This window comes from Falco naumanni, chromosome 7 (assembly GCF_017639655.2).
Source record: "Falco naumanni isolate bFalNau1 chromosome 7, bFalNau1.pat, whole genome shotgun sequence".
NCBI classification, from domain to species: domain Eukaryota; kingdom Metazoa; phylum Chordata; class Aves; order Falconiformes; family Falconidae; genus Falco; species Falco naumanni.
In genome coordinates, this window is record NC_054060.1 from 20900713 (window position 1) to 20920468 (window position 19756).

The following is a 19756-nucleotide window of genomic DNA, read 5'->3' on the forward strand; positions in this document are numbered from 1 at the left end:
CCTGACTATTGGTTCTTCCATGTGAGAAATGGAACACATTTCTCCCCTTCTTGTCTTATGCTAGTTTTACTCAGAAAATGTGTGCAATGCATTGAGCTGACAGGGATATGCAGGCAGAAGCTTAAACAACATCAAAAGTGTTAGCATTGTGATCTCTGTATAAATAGTCTTATTGATACAGTTCTCCAAGCATCCTTTATCTTCTTGTACACAGAGATTAGAGAAAAGCTCAAATGCTTAATTGTATGTCAAGTGCATAGTCAACACATCAAGAGTTCAGTACAGGCTTTTTTAAGGGAGTCTTCAGCATATTCGTGCCTTGAGGTAGACAATCCAGCTGCTATTTTAAACACAACGCCTAACTGTCTGTTACTTTTCGCTTTGCATTGTTCCTCACATCAAGGCAAAACATGTTATGGTCATTTTTCCACATTCCCCTTAAAAATACTGATCCCACCAATGCATTCGCCCCATAGCTGCAGTGACAGACTGATAGGAAAGTGCCCACTCTTACAAGTATGCTAAAAATAACAGCAGAATTTAACTTCCGAGATTCCGATTATGTACAAAAAGCAAGTCCTTAGATGCACATAACGTGCAAAGAATAGCAAGTTCCTAGCTTGCCAGGCATTCACATAATCTGCTGGAATTCAACAGTAAGCATATCAGCTCGGTGTACACAGCAGCTAAATAAGCTACAGCAGGAAAGAGCTCACGCAGACACATTATGCAGCAAAACTGAAGTGGTTATTTCCCCCAATCCCATGACTCCCATCCTCATTTCTGTGGGATATGAAGTTCCTCAGTTATTGCATTTAGTTTGGAAAACTAAATTAAGAATAGAAGGCTTAATTCCTGTTCCCACTAAAAACTATGCTTAAATGTCATCTCCAAGATTTTTAGAACAACTAGAGATACAAAGGAGAAAATAAAGATATGAGATATGGAATCTGGAATGATTCATTTCACAACATTTTGAAGATGCATACTTTAAGTATAGCAACTGTGTGTTTCACTTAAACTGGGTAAGTAACTGACAGTCTGAGAAGGACCCATTAGGAAAACTGAAAACCATGCATCAGACACATCAAGAGAAAGCACTCCTCCTCCCATTTGCACAGTATGGAACAATACACCACAGATGCAGTATTAAAGACCATCAAACAGCTCAATCGCTACACTGGTGAGTAAGCAGTCAGTAACGTAGTTGATCAGAACCCGAATCTTCAACTCTTCCTCAGCTTAGGGTGTCAAGCTGTAGGAGTCACGCATCACATTTTATACTGAAAAAGAACTGAAATATGACTATAATAAATTATAATGGATACTAGCCTGTTTTAAGTACTCTGAAGACACTCATTGCTACAATCACCCCAGCAGGATTAAAGCACAGTTCTTACAAATCATGTTCAATTGTTGGAATCTTTGCTTATGTTAAAAATCTGCTAGTATCAAGATTAGGAGAAAACACCATGTTTTTTTCAATTATGGGTTATTTCTAAAACTTTATGCCAGGGTAGGGGAGGACAGGAAGGTGTAAGCATGTTATTTTTCAATGCCAACTCAACAGTTGCACTGGATAAAAAGTGTGTCTGATGGTATAAATTAATTCATTTGGAAGACTGCTGTAATTGACTAAATCAAATCAGGGTTGACTCTAGAAATCAGTACCTACAGAAGGCAGATTTGCAATGCTATCTCTGACAGTAAACTTCTAGCTGAGGCCAAGCTTCCGATTGATTCTGGCTCCTTTTTTTCAGCTAGAAGTGCTGTTGAAGAACCAGTCTTGACAGGAGGGACTGGAGCCCCCCACTGCCAGGCCACGTCACACAGTGTGGCTGGGTTTACTTCCACATCACTGATTTGAATATGATCTGTTCTAAACTGACTGAAACTTATCAGAGTGGTGTTCGGTAGCCTCTGAGAACGTTAGCAGTATTAGTCCAGTTCATATGAGGAGCACAGCTTAATTTATATGCTGCTGTGAAGTATCAATATAGAAATGATTACAGAAGACAAGACATATGCTAAATGTATTTTTCAAAACTTGTCAGAGACCACTCACACTCCAATTAGAGATACCCTGGGGGACAATAGGAAGAGGTAAACCCAACTTTCTTCAGTGAAATAACGAAACAGCAAACTTTGTTGTTTGTGCCTTTGTCCTGGCATATTAAAGATTTTAATTTTTGGGGGGGTCAAATGACAACACAGAACATGCAGCTCTTTTTTTAAAAATAACAGCAAAAGTAGTACTGTACTATTATGATTCTCTGCATTTTGCTTGAACTCTGTTTCCTTTTTGTGTTGCAACTCCTTTTCATACTTATGTTTATACATTATAGCAAGCTATAAATTTAACTTAATTTTCAAGCAAAATGTCTTGTGTGAAATTATCTAGTAGTAAGAATGGCTCTTCATCAAAATTTAAAGAAAACATAAGCTGCCCTAAGCAGCAAGAAAATCCCTCTTTCATTTAGTCAAACCAATTTGGTAACATTCTGTAAATTTTCTTACCACAATAAGCTATAGCTACCTCTATGGTCATAGACCTTCATAATACCTTTACATGTTTCCTGTAATTCAGGCAATATTAAAAACAAAAACAAAAAATGGGAAAAACTCAGACTTAACAAGGAGAACTGGAAGCTGATGAATCAAGCAAAGTGTTACAAGGTTATAGAGAAACATGCAGAAAAATTGTACACAAAAAAACCACATTAGCAACTAAACAGATATTCAAAGTTTGATGTTAAAATAGGACAGCCTGATTTTTGAGAGCTTTTGAACAGTTGTGACCAACTTCAACAGGATTAATGGATATTCAGCATCTCTAAGAAGTAGCCCATTAGTTCTAATTGCCACTGTCGTCATCATCTATTATTTCGTTCTATGAAAAGCAGGACACAATTGGAGTTAAATATCAGTGTGTGAAACAGGAAATTTAGAAAGCCAGGAAAAATTGGAAATCGCTATTGATTGCAAAATAAGTCCAGAGGTGGGGAAATAAAACCCTTCACCACACTGAATATTAATGTCTACAGGCAACAGCTAAAGGAAGTAATGGTGCCTGTTTTTTTTTAACTTATGTACCAAATTCACATATGAAAACAGCACCTGTACACTGTGCTGCACTAAAAAAATGAAGAACAATCTCTTCTGAAAAACTGCTCATCATAGACTACCAGACAGAAAAAGAGGGAAAAATACAAAAAATTTGTATTCTCCTTGAGCCTTAGTCAACAAATGTGATGACAACATCACTCTAAGGAATTAGAACATGTTTTGTAGAGCTTACTGAAAGCTTCAGCACATAAATATCTTTCAGTTCACGCTACTGCATAAAGAATTATTTAAATATATTTTTTAAACATCTCAAACACATGGATTTCAGAAATACCTGTATTTTTCTCAGCTTTCTATAACAAAAAAAGTCCTGGAAAATAGACAGATTCATAAAACAAAAAATCCTTGAAGCTATCCAAAGTGATATTCTCTGTCACACATTCAAATTTTTTGTCTTTAAAATAAAGACGTATTGATCAAAATACTCTGCTCTGCTGCTGATCTGAAGATAAATGCATAGCAAAACTGACAGAGAATCATTGCCAATTATTTTTAGAAACAATGTATCATCACTTTGGACAATAAACACTGTCAATTTATTAGAAATCTTTCAAAGAAGATTGGCAGAAAATTGCTCTGTCTGACTAGCAAGTCTGCTTATTAGCCAGAAAAGCAAGGAAGAAAGAAAGAATCCTGTTACTGCTGGTTTAAAACTAAAGGATGTGGAGGTGGAGCAGGAATGATCTCAATGATGATCTTCAATTTCAGTTAGGTGTTATATGAAATACAAATGGCTGGGGGAGGGGAGGGAAAGAGCAAAAATCTATTATTTGATGCAGGGAATTGGTCCCAAAACAACAGATTGGTAGTTTGGTAAGACAGATGCTCAGCAGACAGGCAAGACTACAGACCACATAAAAAGGAAGGGGGGAAAAATAATAATTATGGAAACCATGTTCATCCATCACCTGCAAAACAATTAAAAAAGCTGATCAAAATAGCTGCTTAAGGAGTGACCAACCACAGCGCAAGAAGCAGAGAAACAGGGCTACTCTCATTTCCCTGTTGAGTTTTGCAGAAATCTATTCGAAAAATTATGGTTTTATTGTTTATGTCAGTCCCTTTCCACTACCTCAGTCAATTTGCCTGACAGTGAACACGTGCAATGTTCACTCATTTGAGTCCGGTTTTCTCTTATTTACAAATGTTTTGGAGTAACATCCTTCTTTCCAGTTTGCTGAACCAGTCAATTAACCAGCAGTATTCTCCATTTCATGACAGACAGAATGAGCTAACTTCTTGGAGCTGCAGTCAGTAGACATAGAAGGGCAAACCATTTATGGGGAGCTCATAATACTCTAAAATGCAAAAAGATAAAGCTGAACTTTATCTAGTTGATAAGAATTCATTTTTTTCAACCACCAGTATCAAAGTAAAAGTGGTGGTGTCAGGAAAAGAAGGTCACTGCCATCAACTAGTCAAATATTTAAACTTGAACCTGAACTAAGCTTGTGACACCAGTATCTATGTTTTAAATAATACAGAAATGGATCTGGGTATGTGCAACATAATATATGCAACTCAGAAACTGCACAACAGCTACTATTTTCTTATCTATAACATCAATGTTTTCTGTGATGATGATCTCCAAAGACTAGAGGAACGGAAGAACTTCTCCGGCAACTTCAAACAGTCCTGAATCTGACCTGTGATTTTTTACACAGCTGATGTGACTGAATATCTAGTCCACATATATAAATCCACGTCTGCTTGATCAAATTAGACTATCAGTCTCCAAAAGCAAAGCCATAGCCAAAAGGCCCAAAATTACGTAAACAACCTCCAGCAGGAGGCTGAAAATCTGGCTCTGTATTTTCTCTATAGTTTAAATGATAGAATTACAAGCTCCAAGTAGCATGCCCTCAAACAGAAAGAGATTCAGAGAATTTATATTATAATTACCATTGCTACTTACAGAGAACAGTAAACTTTCCCATAATACTTTACCTCTTGAAAGCCAGACACATTATAGAATGTCACCCACACAACACAGCAGTGTCACCACTGAACGCTGGCCTTGGAAGTTTTTCTGTCCTATCAGTCCTCCTCCAAACCACGACAAGAATTTACTAAGTGACAGATTTCTTCACATTTTTCTCTGTTCTTCCCATAAACTAATCTATCCATTAAACACTACTGAGATGAAGACACATGCATCTGTGGAAGCAAAGACTGTAGCGAGGGCCTTTTTTTCCATATTGAGACAAAAAGTTAAGGACTAGCATAGCTGAACCATATTAAGTTTCTTACTGGAGAAACCTGGCTGAGGAAAGTATCCAGACTGCTAGAATTATATCACTTCACTTCCCTAACATGGAAAAAAGTAATGCTCATAATGAAAGGATTGCAGATAGGTCAACAGACTATCTGCCTTGGCTGAAATGCAGGAAAAATGCAGGACTGCTCATTTTTCTTCTCCCACATCTGCTGTTCAAACAGTCTGAAAAAAATACTGAAATCTTTTTCAGCTACCTTGCTCACTCTATGTAGTAGCATAAAGATGAAATCTGGGGTTTAGTTTTTATAGCACTTTCGCTCTCCCTTCTAAGCTTGACAGCTTTCTCCTGGACATCACTAAGGTGACTATAACATCAAACAGCACAACATATACTATTTACCCTGAAGTGAAATAGTGAAGAGGAATAATTAATATTTACACATAATTTGAAATTTGTTGCACTGCTTCGGTGAAGAAAAAATACCCTGCATTCTTGCACAAGGACACTAGGCCTTTAAAAAACAAAAGCAGCATTTTGATGGGGAAAGCTAGGAACAAAGAGCACACCAGAAGCTGCACTAAATGGTAGGCAACATACCATCCTGTGACCTTCTGGATTTACAAATAGCTCCGATGTTTTTCAGAAGCAGAAGGCAGCTCTCAATGCTGCACGTGCCAATCTCTTCAGTTTTGACTAGACCCATCTATCCACCTTTAGTTAATATCACCACAAATACCAGTATGCTCTCAGGCACAGTTAGCATCTCTGAATTCACAGAATCAATAAATCAATTCTACATGTAGAAAACTTATTTGGAAAATCCTATCAGCTTTGCGGGAAATCGTTCTGTGAGCAGCAGAAAGAAGGAAGCCTGGCTTTATTTGGGTTTCTGTCCTTTAATACCCTAAACTTCTGCAGCTACCAGCACATCCCAGACCTAGTCCAGAACCAAATATGCACTGGACTGTCCAGACAACTGCTGTCAAACAGTGTAGAAAACAGTATGGTTCTAGTTTCAGTCTTTCTTCCCCATCAGCCACAGACTTTCACAAATTTTGTAAGAAATCTTATTAACTTGGACAATTTAACTATTTTTCAAATAGTACCATGGTTTCAGGGGAACTGGAAAGAACAATAAACAGATGGATGGGCATAAGTCTCATTAGAGAGACTGTTAGAAAAACAGGCTACAAATGCTTTCCCCTTTTCATGACGTTTGGTATCAGTTCAAGACTGCATGCCTGTCAGCTTGCTAGCATGATGTTATCCAGTGATGTCTGATTTCAGAACTTCAATTCCAGCTCAGTATAACCCCGATTTGTAGATCCTAATTGCAGAGTTGAAGGTTTACCCATTTAATCAGCCTTTCTTCTTACCAAGAGATGGAAACAACAGAGTGCAAGAATTTCAGAACCCTTACTCTAGCCAAACAAGTCAATCTGCAAATGGAGATCTGAAGTTCTCCCTGGACAGTTAACTGATGTAGACAGGCTCCACGAAGGTGCTCTAGTTGCACTTTGGAGTCTCCATTAACTATTTTGGGAGTCTAGATTCTTAATTCCAGGAATATGGTTAAAGTCACATCATATAAATACTCCATTATATACATTGCTCAAAAATTGCAATCAATTTTTCAACGTTGGATGAATTCAGATATTACAAGAAACAGTAGTATAATATTTAAATATCTGTATCAACAATGAAATGCTAAATATACATATATTAGTGTTTCCCTATACTGCAAGACAGGGATATGCCTTTTTTTTCTTTGCTGTGCAGCAGAAGTAATTTTATCACTTTTCTTTCTTTGAAGATGCTTACTGTTGTAACTATTTATTGCAAGAGCAATTGGAGATTTTGTCTCACTGGTCCAAGAACATGGCCCGGAAATTAATAGGCTTCTCAGTTTTCACTATAACACTGTTTACCAAACCAATTTAATCACTTATAATCCTTTTTCTTAATGGCTGGGCTTTTAGAAGCTGAACTTTTAGGAAGAAGAAAGCTATTTTGCATACAGCTCTGCTTAGTTCCAGTTTTCAAATAAAAGTCGTCTGCATAAATACTACAATGTGTTATCCCTTTTTCTTATTTCTAATGAGTAAGACGTACTTTGCTATCATTTTTAGAGGCACACTGGGAATCCCCCCAGCACTTGTCCTTCCTATACTGCAAAAGATTTGATACAACAAATGAAGTAACTGGATGGTCACCAACTTTGTTACTTTTACTGCAGTCATGAGTGGTTCAACCCGCAGCAACTCACAGAGTATCCCTGTTTCACAAGAAGTATTGTAGATGAGTCAGATGGCATTCAAGGATACACAAGTATCCCTTAGTATCTTTAAGGTCCTGCCATTTCCTCCTATAAAAGATGTTCTTGATAGCCAGGGGTAGTGACTAGGATGGCTTCACCAAGAGATACAGAGAGAGACAACTGGCTTCCTCTTGGGTGGCATCTCCCCTTGGTGATGCTTTAATCATCACAAGAAGCAAAAGTGTTTTCAACAAATTGTCTCATTCCATCATAGTATCAAGCAATTCAGCAGATGGTTTCAGAATCAATGAAAAAATGTATTGAAACAATTTATTTCTACTATTAAAATCTGTTAACCACAATCACTGAAAAGAGTGCAAATCTTTCTTAATTTCTGCATAAAAGGAAAGATCATTCCCTCACAAAATAAAATACCTCACCATAAAAATTTATCTAATTACTTACACAACTTTTCAACCAAGATATTTTAATAAGACATCCTTTTAATCCCTTCCTGTTCAATAAGACAAATGAAACATTTGTTACTTTATTACACCACCAGTGCACAATTCATTTTTATGATACAGCAACAATAAATAACTTAAGAACACAAATGGAACAGCCAAATCTCACAGCCTCCAGTGAAACAATATATGGAACATAATTACATGCAGTACACATTTTCAAAGAACATTGACTCAGTTCCAAATTTAGCAAAATGTGACCAGGAAATAAGTGTCTGGAACTTAACCACAGCGTGTGTTTGACCCTTTTCAATCTTGAAACCTGCTATTTGCCAAATGCTATTTCAGCCTGTAAGAGTGTTAAAGATCCTCTAGTCTTCTGTAAAGAATTAATTGCTTCATGAAGAGATTTTTTTTTTAGTATATTACTGGTCTAATTTACACTGAAACTTACTTGAGTTCCTCAAAATATTTTTTTTTCTCTTTGGATAAAGATCCAAAGATTTTTAACATCTATGGGAAACCAACAGCGTCAGCTTTTCATGCTTGAAATATATGGAGGTAGTTCAAGAAGAAATGTGAGAGGAGATGATTAACTTGGAAAGGAGCTACTCCCCATCTTCTCTATCAACAACATACCAACAGGCTCCTCCTCCTTTTAGCTACACAAACAGTACCAACTTCTCTATCCATATGCTCTCTGCCCTTACACGCATTAATACAACTGAAAGCTCAAGCACAGATAGTTTTTGTCTAATTTTACAGAAATTCTTTTTGTCTTCACAAAAAGGGTAATTCAAAACTACATTAATTTACTTATAAACATGAGAATCTCAGTGACCTTACGCTGGGCTATAGTTTGGTTCCACAATGCTAAAAATTTATTACAGAGCCCATGCAGCATCTAGAACAGATGACATATATATTTTGAAATACTCTGATTTTAAAGGTTTAATATATTAGAAACTTGGAGCTTCTAATCACCTTATCTAAAATAGTAGTACTTTTAAAGAGACAAAGGTATTTTCATCATGTAGCCAGTGTCCACTAGCTTAGACTGTAGACACCACATTAATATGTGCATCATATTATTAACAGTAAAAAAAAAGTGGACTAGAAATTCTCATAGACTTCATGCTAAATAACTTTTAAAGTAGCGTTTAAATACTACGAATACTATAAAAGTCTTTATACTGTATGAAATGTTTAAACTATATCCTTCTAATGCTCTATACTATTATTTTCATGCTACAATATATTAAGGCCTTCTTAGATTTAGATAGGTTTCTTTAGTGACAGACTCTTCCTCTAAACTGAACCAGTCAATATTATTTTTTCTTAAAAATGCATCCTGATGATTGAACTGTCCAGAACATATTATTTTTTAAAGTATACACTTAATTCTTTTCATCCAGGTCTAGAACTACCTACCTTAGAAAAACACAGTTTTACTGTGAAAAAGGTATCTTCAAGCCAAAAAAATTTCCTGGAATTCCATGAGAAGCTACCTTGGATAAAATTAACTAAGACACGAAGTTTCGTTTGCATAGACTGGCCTGAAAAGCTGTGTGAAGTTACTGCCTCACAAGCACAGCTTCTTTCAGTGGTAAAACACATGACTTATATGGTTCGTACAAAAGAGGATGCATCTCTTTTCTCACTATAGAATAGGGCTCGGAAGTATTTTACTCTACTTCTGGCAATTAGCAAAATTATTTTGATTTCATAACAACTAAGTGAATTAGTCTGGTTCACACTGAAAGCAAGTAACAAAACCTGTAAAAGCATATACCAGAGGTAAAGAGCATGAACTAGAATATTTGTGTTTTCTGCATTTGAAAAAGCAAAGCTATGTTTTCACTCCATGACAACAGGTACCTCATACAGTAACAATATTGTTGTTATCATATAACAAAATTATTAATAAAATAACCAATCTAACTAGCAATTAAATTTCAAAATGCTGGAGCATTGCCTGTCATTAAAACACGCTTCTACTTCTACCCATGTTAGGCAAAGAAGCCTGAATATCCTAATACACCAGTTAGTTTTTATTAATTGTATCTCAGTGATGATTCCCAAGATAAATTCAATACTGAAATCAAATAGACTACAATCAAATGGTACAGAGTCTTAACTTAGCCTAAAATTAACAGTAACTGCAAAATGATGGATTCAAGAGTAAGCTGCCTGTAGTGACAAGTAATTGTCCCAGTTATTTGCAATACTAAATGCCACTGCTGTATAATAAGCCAACACACTTCTGTAAAAATAGTACCACAGCAGTAGCCAAGATGATGCTTAAATAAAGTAGAATAACGTTTCTGTCTTACCCCTCTGACTACACGTTACATTAACTGCATCAGAAGATTAAAAGTGAGATTTGTTTTCTATTGATAACCACCTCGTCATTACCGGAAAGTTCTGGGACATTGCTTACATCCCAAACAAGGCAGTTTCCTAAAAACTTGTAAGCAGTAGTTTGTTACGCTTTGGGCGATGCCATCACCAGCCCTGCGGGTGGACAGCAGACATCCAACGCAAACTAGAAGGATTCAGATTTCTTTGCAAAGGATGAACCCAGAGCAGGTACTGGGAGGGAGGGTGAGAGATGCTTGGGCTTATTTACAACCCAGAAAACCCCCTTGTCAAAGCAGACACTGAGTTTAGTAGGAACCAAAGCACTTACACAGCACAAGCTACAGCTTCAAGACAGCAACACAACAGCATCTGCGACTTAAAACTTTAGCCATCTAAGCCAGGGTTTTCTTTTCCAAGTTGCGCATCAGGGAACACACAGAGAAATCAGTTCTGTGAACCTGGTAAAAGGAGTATCCAAGAAGGATCTATTCTTGCAACAAACAACTAAATACTTAGAAGTTAATTTTGCCATCAAAAGATTTTTAGATTGGCAATGTAAAGTGGAACAAGAGAACATTTTATTTCCTCCTTTTCCTTCAGATCTGCCGGTTCCCTAGTCTACTCCAATTTCCTACTCTTCTATTCCTTGAAAAGCAAAATCTAACAAAAGAATACGGTAGAATTACATGTTTCAGATGCATAGATGAGGCCCATTAGATAGATTTGGTTTAGATTAGATACATAAGAGCTAATAGCACATAGAAGTGGTAACCGGTATTACCTGAAATGAAGGTTGGAGAAGGTAATATAACTTCTGAGAACCCAATTCAGAATTATTTTTTTTCAGTTAAATTAGGCACAGAATGTGGAAAGATTAGAGTCTAATTTGTCTTACAAAGGGACTGCTTATCTTTACCTGACCACTATCACTATGAAGAGACTGGAATTGGCTGGAGCCACTGCCCCAAATAAAATAATCACTTCTAAAACATTAAAGAAGCCACTAACATGGATTGACTTTGTCCCAGCAGAACAGAGCAATGTCATCTGTTCAGTGCTGGTGATCTGGCAAGAACACATAAAATTAGTCTGACAACCGAGTGGAAAGTCAGGGACTTGCAGATGCTGAGCACAGTGTCCAAACTCACACGGACTTTTGAAGTAACAATGGTTCCAGAGGAAATGTTCTATATGCAACACCTGGATATGGCTTTTTCTACATGATTGAACTGGATACTTACAAAATTCTCAGCAAGAACCCGAAACGTTTTACTAATGTCATTCTTAATCCTCAACAGTTTAAATAAAGAACAGTTCCTACAGAGAAGCATGGAGTTCTCAAAAAAATTGTGTATCAGCTATAGAGAGAACTGATGAGCTCAGCAATAGTTGAGGAGCCTTAAGATAGTTTGATACGTCAAGTCCCATTTCTGAAAAGGAGAGAGAGACAAAGAATCTATATTCAAGAAGAGACTGAAAAAAACCCAGGATCTGGACACAATTCAGGCTTGAAAGTAGGAAAAAGAGATCTGAGAATTCTAACTTTGTTTCTTTGCTTGACTGACTTCATGCACGATCCAGTCTGTTTACATGCATTTGGTATGAAGGTTTGCTTGTAAGGAAACATTTTTGTCATTTCTCTTTTTCTGAACTGTATGAAAATCTTATTACTCAGAATCTGTGTGGACAGAAAGAATACTCTTCAGTATGGAACTATTACCCATGTCTATGTTTATGTTCTTACTCCATCCCCTGAAAGTATTGAAGAACATTATTTTCTCTTGAAACTGTAATATTTGGATAATTACAGCTCAAGAAGGAAAGAAAACAGAAGATTTGACAAAAATAATTTCAGGTCCCCGGATCAATACAGCACATTCACCACACTTCACAACTGTCAGATGTGGAAATCCAGCTCTTCCTGAATGACTGTCTATTTGCTACAGAGAGCAGTGTAGCAGACAAACAAGACTGTCTGTGCCAAAACACAAGAGAGCACAACATTAACGGCAGAACGCACCACCAGTCCATTCAGCTGTTGTACTTAGGACAGAAAAAGGAAAGCAGTATTAGTCAAGGATACCTTTCTCATCTCTTTGAGAGAATTTCACAGCATAGACCACTTCAAGCATTTTCACTGGCTGTTGTTCTTGGATAAACAGGTTAGATCACAGTGCTCCTCTTTTTGTAATACATTTTGCTAGCACCTAGCACTCTTGTTTCAGAACTCCATAGTATGAGACAATGTTCTTTTGTGCCATTGCTCTCCTGCCATCAAAACAGATTCCCCAGCCTTTTATTAAACACAACTGCATTTATAATTGCTTTGCAATGAATTTCAACAAATCAACACTTCTCTCATTTCAAATGAGTTACAAAAGGACTTATAAGACAAAAAGAAAATACATGTCTTTCCAGCACAATGTTCTATGAAAGAGAAGCATACCTGCAGTAGTATAGTTTGTTGTTTGATTACTTACTTTTCCTTTATGCCAGACATATTGCTGAACCAACTTCATAATAGGGATGATATAAATATTTCAAAATAATAAAACACTGAGGAATCCCCATCCTTTTTTCAAAAATATTCTATCCAATTAAAATGTGATTCAAATTCATGCAATTCCTCCCTGAAGTTTGATGACAGTTAAGATGACCAAAACGTAAGCAAATCAAGAAGAAATAGTGTTGTATTTATTAACTTTGCTGATGGTTTACTGAGTTCTGTAAGAGTTTCCCTTGAAACTGCAACACCATAGCCTGATAAATATGTTCGCAAAGAACTGTGCAGGCTTTAATTTTTAATGTCTGGAATTGAGGGACTGATTATTATTTCCCAAATAAAATCCACATTTTTCTGTTGGTTTTTTCCTGGTTTTTTTTCCAGGCTTTGCACTACCTGCAAGTTAATGACATTTTCCCAATCATCTTATTTTCAAAATTAAAATTTGTCAGTATAATGTTTATGAAAACTCAGAACTCTGCTAATCGCTCCACTGAAGACTGTAATGCCAGTAGCAGAACAAAGTTATGGCTCAGGCTTTAAAAGCATAAACTCCAACTTAAACAGGAAAGTTTAGTAGAAAAATACACCATTTCAAAGGCAGCTAAAACCAGCACTTGCAAGAAGACAGTAAAATTTGCCACCCAGTAGTCTACCTTAAATTCTGTGATCCATGATGACTGTTCAGCATTTTGCTACACAATTTTTTTATATTTAGAATGATTGGGAAATATCAAAAGTATTAAAGACAATTATTTTGAGGCAAGAGAAGATTTAATTAGATTCAGCTAGCCTACAGGTTTCTTCTGTTTGAATTTCACTTTTTTCTGATTCCTTTCTACTCAAAATCCCATGAGCCTGTACTAAGTCCCCTAAGCTTTGCTAGAAGTGCTGTCTTGATATTTTTGAGCTCTGCCTCCCCCAATCATCCATGCCTTACAGTCAACTTACCTCATGATAGATGCTCACATAATCCTGAATATAAAAAAAAATAAGCACAAAATAATCCGGTAGAATGATTTGGGGTTTTGTATCACTGCAAGTGGTTAGGTTCATATCTCTCTATTATCCAGTAATGAAAAGGCCCTTCTGTAAAGTAAACTGAAAAACAGATGCCATGGTCTCAAGGCCATGGTTTCCCCAATGGTATGCACGGCCAAAGGTGCTAGAAGAATATCCTGGCCATAAGTCCCTGTTTTTAAACATTTTGCAGAATCAACAGGGCTCACTTAGTCAGCAGATTTTTCAATATTCAGTTGAACTCAACCACGCAAGTGTGGCCCCAGGAATTTGACTTACTGTAACCTTTTGGCCCTCTTGAAGGGAAGTTCAGGATGTTTTTCCTCTCCTTCCATGATCACCTGTTCAGTACATACATGTCTCACAAAACAATAATGAGCTTAGTTAAGAATATGCCTGTAAGGTGTGCAATTACTACACCATTTTAGAAATTGAGCCAAGGAAGACAGTTTAAAAAGTATTATTAGTTTTGAGTCCCTGCGCTTTATTACAATTTTTGAGGATATACAGCAACTCAAAATTAAAAATCTAGCTCCTATGCACTTCATTTTCAGTGTAACATTCAAGACAGACCTTGTGGTGTCAAATCAAGGTTATAGACCACTTTTCCTCATATTTTTCTCACGTACATGGTAGAAAGTAATAATTTTCATCTCCCTTTAGTTTGCTGCTTTAGTTATTGAAGTCCTCTCAAGCAGTTCTGTGGACCTAATATGGCAGGGGAAGAAAAAGCAGTAGGGAAGAGCTACTCAGTCTGGCACTGTTGCCAAGGAAGCAATACATGTAACATACTTCCAGGGAACAAGAAACATTTGTGTGCAAATTTTTGTTTAAGCTATGTATTTAGCATCACTGAGAACTTCTGTAGCAGAAGCATGGACCAAATCCAACTCACCATGGTAGGTTCTACTTGCAAATTCTACTTGCAAAAACCTCCCTTCTCTCCTGCATGCCCTATCTCATTTTGGTGAAGCAAATGAAGCAGGCATCCACACCAGTAAACCCACTTTCTCCCTAGAAAAAGACAGAGAAGTCAGCAAGTAAATAGCAATTTACAGCAGCTGATAATCAGCTAAACACCACTTATTTAGCAAATATTTTGATCAGTTCACTGTCCTTAGCAAGGTTATTACTATGGTGATCTTCCATTTAAGTCTCACAATGGGCTGCACCATGTTATGACAGAATGAACTGTTAAGAAATATAAAATCAAAGAACTAAGCCCAAACCAGGACTTCTGCAGTGATGGATCAACTGCCGAAGCAGTTTAATGTGGCAATGACATGGATGGTTTTAGGAACTTATTTAGCATCCAGGCTTTAGGAAGCACAGATAAAGATTAACTTAATGAGTAACACGGCATCACCCATCAGCTCTGTGTTGCCACAGGCAATAGGTATGCTGTTAGCTTGCTAATAATTTTAGCTGGTTTCTTTGGTTGGCTACACTTAATTGTTGTCAACCAGAAAACAAATTACATTCTTGTTTTCTTTGCAAGACCCCTTATGCTGAGCATTTCAAAACAAATAAATGACAGATGCTAATTTGGGGGATGGAGAGGATGTTTATAGCTACTTACAGGAATGAGGTAGGTAGGCCCCTGTTTCTGTTTCTAATATGTTTACCTATTTAGGAAGGCAGGAGGCAACAGTCCAGCTGATTTGATTTCTGATTTTGAAGCTCTGCAGTATCATGTACCTGTGAGAATGGAGAGAAGACCAGAACATGTTTTACTCCAAAACTGACACTAAAGTACTGTTCTGCATCCATTTATCATTCCCACTACACACCTTGACCCCGGAATCTTAACCTACAGCACAATTACAAAGAAAGAATCTCTTTCTTCCAGCTTTGACCATTCCCATGATTGTTATAAGCACTTCAGTATCTCACTGTTGAGGTCACAATAGCTTTTCATCAAGAACTTCAGCCAGGACCCAATCCAATTCAGATTAAACAAAAGAAACATTCATTATGAAATAGAGAAACACAAACAAAGCTTTCTTGAGGGAATCATTGTCTGCCCACTGGCACACATTAACCTGGACATAAGGATTCTGAAAGGTAACTTGATAAACCCAAATGGTACACCTTAAGGCTGAGATGACTTTGCTATTGCAGAGCTATGTGCATCAGATGACAGCTTCTTAGAAATGCAGCCCCCTTACTGTTTGGCTCAGAGAAACGAAGGCAATATATCTCAAAATCTAGTATAGAGGGCTGGTTGTATACCAGTTTGACTGTATGTTCCACATCAATGACAGAATAGAGTAAATTATTCCAACTGATTCAATGCATATAGTCCCTTTCTGCTCATGAAACATTCATCTACAGGTTGAGATTTACTGATTCTGTTCAAAAAAAGTCATATGATTTAAAAAAAAAACAACAACAAAATATTAACACAACAACAACAACAAAGCACTGCAGACTGATCTAAAAGAATCCTCAATATTAATGAAATTAACTATGAAGCATGGACCTGAGTGGTTTAAAGAGCTATATGATTATGTTTTTCTTCCTGACTGGATATGTGAGTATGCTGCAGTTTATGTAGCTTTTTATCTGGTTTACCTGTCAAGAGAGCTAAAATGATCATACTCTTCTTTTAAAGCCTGTTCAGTGATCCTCTGCCCAAATATCAATCATTCTGACACTGACTAAAGTCTTCTTCTCTGTTAGTTTAAGAGCAATTAATCAAGGTCATCAAACACCGTGTCTTGAAAAGTTTTTACAGCTCTCATTCTCATACATGCTTTTTCCCAATTCTGTGAATGTTTTGTTCCTCCTAGTTACAACATATTACACTTTCTTCACGATATATAATTTGGTTTTTTCTTAATGAATTCATATATATATTTAGATATATTTGTATGTACTTGTAAAATATATTTGTTTTATAAAAAGAAAGACTAATAAAATCTCTTTTCTATTTTCCTCTTCCACACTCTCAGCTGTATTTTTCCTAGTATATGTTATTGCACAAATTTATTTCAACATAAAACACTTCACTGGTCATTTTTAAAGACATACCTGCTTTTCAGGTTCAGTTGAATTTTCACCTGGTTAACTCATGTCAGCCACCTAGAATACTGTCTAAATTCACTTTTTTTGTGAAATTCCACTGAGATGGCAAAACATCTATGGTAACCTGACCAGAAAGAACTAAATGCACTCCATGTTCATAAAGAAGATTTGGAAGTGGTAGTGGTCACAAAAATAACAATTTAAAGTGTGAAAAATCAACATGCAATTCCACACAGTCAGGAACTTACATGCACATTTTTACAAATGTCTACTGAAGTCCACAGGCAAAACTGGACGAACATTTTTGACTAAAGATATCACACCTTTGATTCCCAGCAGTATAAGAAACAATCCAAAATGCCAAATTAAGATATGTTTTATAAGAGGTTGTCCAGATACTTTTTTCACTCTTGCCAAGGTCTTTATTTCAGATGCCTAGATGGAAACATTACCCCAAATTCACTTCAATTTCACTGTAGTGTTTATATTGTTATGTGCAGATTGTACAAGTACACATAACTACGTGAAAATTGATGAATAGATGAATAACGGTGCTCAAGATCTTTGAGAGCTCGTCTGATTCCTTTCCACCAGCAACATTTCATTCACAACACACATTATAGTCACACACACAAATCATTGAGAACAAGTGGTGCGTCAGTAATGCTGTTGGTGGAAACAAAAAGAGAGTCCAAGCCTGTTGTGCTGTTCTGATGCCCTCACATCCTGCTGAACTGCTTGACACTCACAAAACTCAATTAACACTTCTAGAAACAGCACACATGGAAGAACCACTCAGAGTATCACTGTCCAAAGTGCCCATTTATTTCTCTGAAGTGCCATTAAAAACAGTTGTTTTAATTGTAGAAGTTAAAAACTACCCAGAACAAAGTGCTCTCTAGGTAGAAAAATGTGAAGTAAAAAAAAAGTTATACTTAAGAGATTACAGTGAAAAGTCTCTTCTGGTTACTTTGCCTCCTGCTAAAACCATCCCTGGACACTTGCATGCATCCATTGGATAATAAAGCAGGTTAGGAGAATGACAAGAAGTGTACTAGTCTCATCGTAACTGGGTGAAATTCATGCAACAGCACAAACAATCGGCAAGGAAACACAAAACTTGCCTTTCAAAGCAGAGGCCATAGCAAAAGCCATAGTTATCTCTTGTGATCTACACATTTAAATGAAACTGTAATTCCCAATACAAGCAATTAATCTGACCTCAGTATTCAATTCTAGATTTAGATATTTGATGAATCTGTCAAAATGATTCATACCTAAGGAAAGAAAACCAAATGATGCTAGATTCAAACTGAAACAATCACAAGAAAGTTTTTAAGGAAAGAACATCAAACATTTCCAGGAAATTCCTATGAAGGTAATTAATGCTGTCAAAACTCAATCTGTGTCTCGTTTATGGCATGACTGAAGTGTGATGATCTCTCACTAACAATGAATGTTTTGGTGTAGTAATACCTTCAAGGATTACACACTAGTAAGTACTGTATGTTCTCACATTTGATTATGTGATGCATATTACCAATATATTGATGATATTACTGTTTAAGCTCAGACTGATAATTCTGTCTCTGAAAATAAAATACCCTGCCAGTCATGCAGAGGATTGTTACATGTGTTTTTTCATTAGTCCAAAGAAACATACACGCTGAAGATTTCTAACTTCAAAACGTAAAAAGGACCTTTGTGAACAATTTCATTTGGATGAATTCCATCATGAAAGGCTGTAATGGGACAACAGAGGTATACTGGAAATGCCCATGTTGGAGGTTTCTGGCAGACCTTGGGTTTTGTCCATGGTTAGGTACTAAAGTGGTTTTTGCAAAAGCTACTGTATTTGAGCAGTGACAGAAACAGTATCACCAAGATCTTGGGAAGTTTTCCGTATGTTCCCTTTAGCTCTCAGTAGCATGTGCCACTTTAAGGCAGCAGTCTTTTTTTCCAAAGTTCTAATTTAAGACATGATAAACCTCTCAGTTATGTCTGTTGCTTCTGACTTTTAGCATCTGTAGTAACAGCATGAAGTCATGGAAAACACAGTAGTTGTTTGACTGGTCAAAAGCTGAGGACACTTTTTTACAATGGAAAAATCTCTTTTTAATTAAAGGCCTTATATACAACACATACTTCTTTATCACACAAAGAAGAGACGCTTTTCCAGGCCCATGCTAGAAAGCTATGCAATCTAAACTCTCAAGTTTATGAATGATCAACACTTATCTTCTGAAATAAAATAACGAAAATCTGAATTGGACAAACAATGAATGTTATCCCCAATCTCCACATATCTGCTTTATATTCCTTCCCCATCAAAACCAGTCTGTACTGACTCAAAGATGATGCTACAACTTAGTAGCTTTAAACGGTGGATTCCTCTTCCTTCTCAGTGGTGCTGGTTTGGGCGTTTGGTGCCACGTGCTCCTTTTCATTTGCTCAGACACTTGTCTAATTGGTCTGTGGGCCACTGATTCAGCCAACAAAAATAATCCCTGCTACATTTTTTTGGCTGGAAGAATTTTGTGCCAGATTGAATCAACTCACAGAAGGGTCTGCAAAAACACCACTGCCAGCACAAAGCAGGCAACATGAAGCAAGCGGGGTGAAGACTTTCTTTTCTTCGGTACCAATGACCTTGCAGATTAGCTCTCCCCTTTTGCAGATGCACAGCTCCAGTGTACTGCCATTGAGCCAGTTACAGGCTGGCCCACTGCCACTGCACAGAGGGCTGAACTAACTGCTCACAGGGCTGGCCCTTCTGACT

General features: G+C 36.8%; 1 protein-coding gene across 5 annotated transcripts in view; it reads right to left on the reverse strand.

Annotated features, from left to right (window-relative positions):
• Nucleotides 1–19756, reverse strand: part of OTUD7A (OTU deubiquitinase 7A) — a 146504-nt gene that overhangs the window by 82783 nt on the left and 43965 nt on the right. For 4 of the 5 annotated variants that reach the window (XM_040601684.1, XM_040601687.1, XM_040601682.1 and 1 more), the window contains exons 2-3: nucleotides 15530–15648; nucleotides 14846–14964 (exon numbers count right to left, since the gene is read on the reverse strand). The gene's annotated coding sequence lies outside the window, so the exon portion shown is untranslated. The remainder of the gene's footprint in view (nucleotides 1–14845; nucleotides 14965–15529; nucleotides 15649–19756) is intronic. The other variant, XM_040601683.1, reaches the window with a different exon arrangement.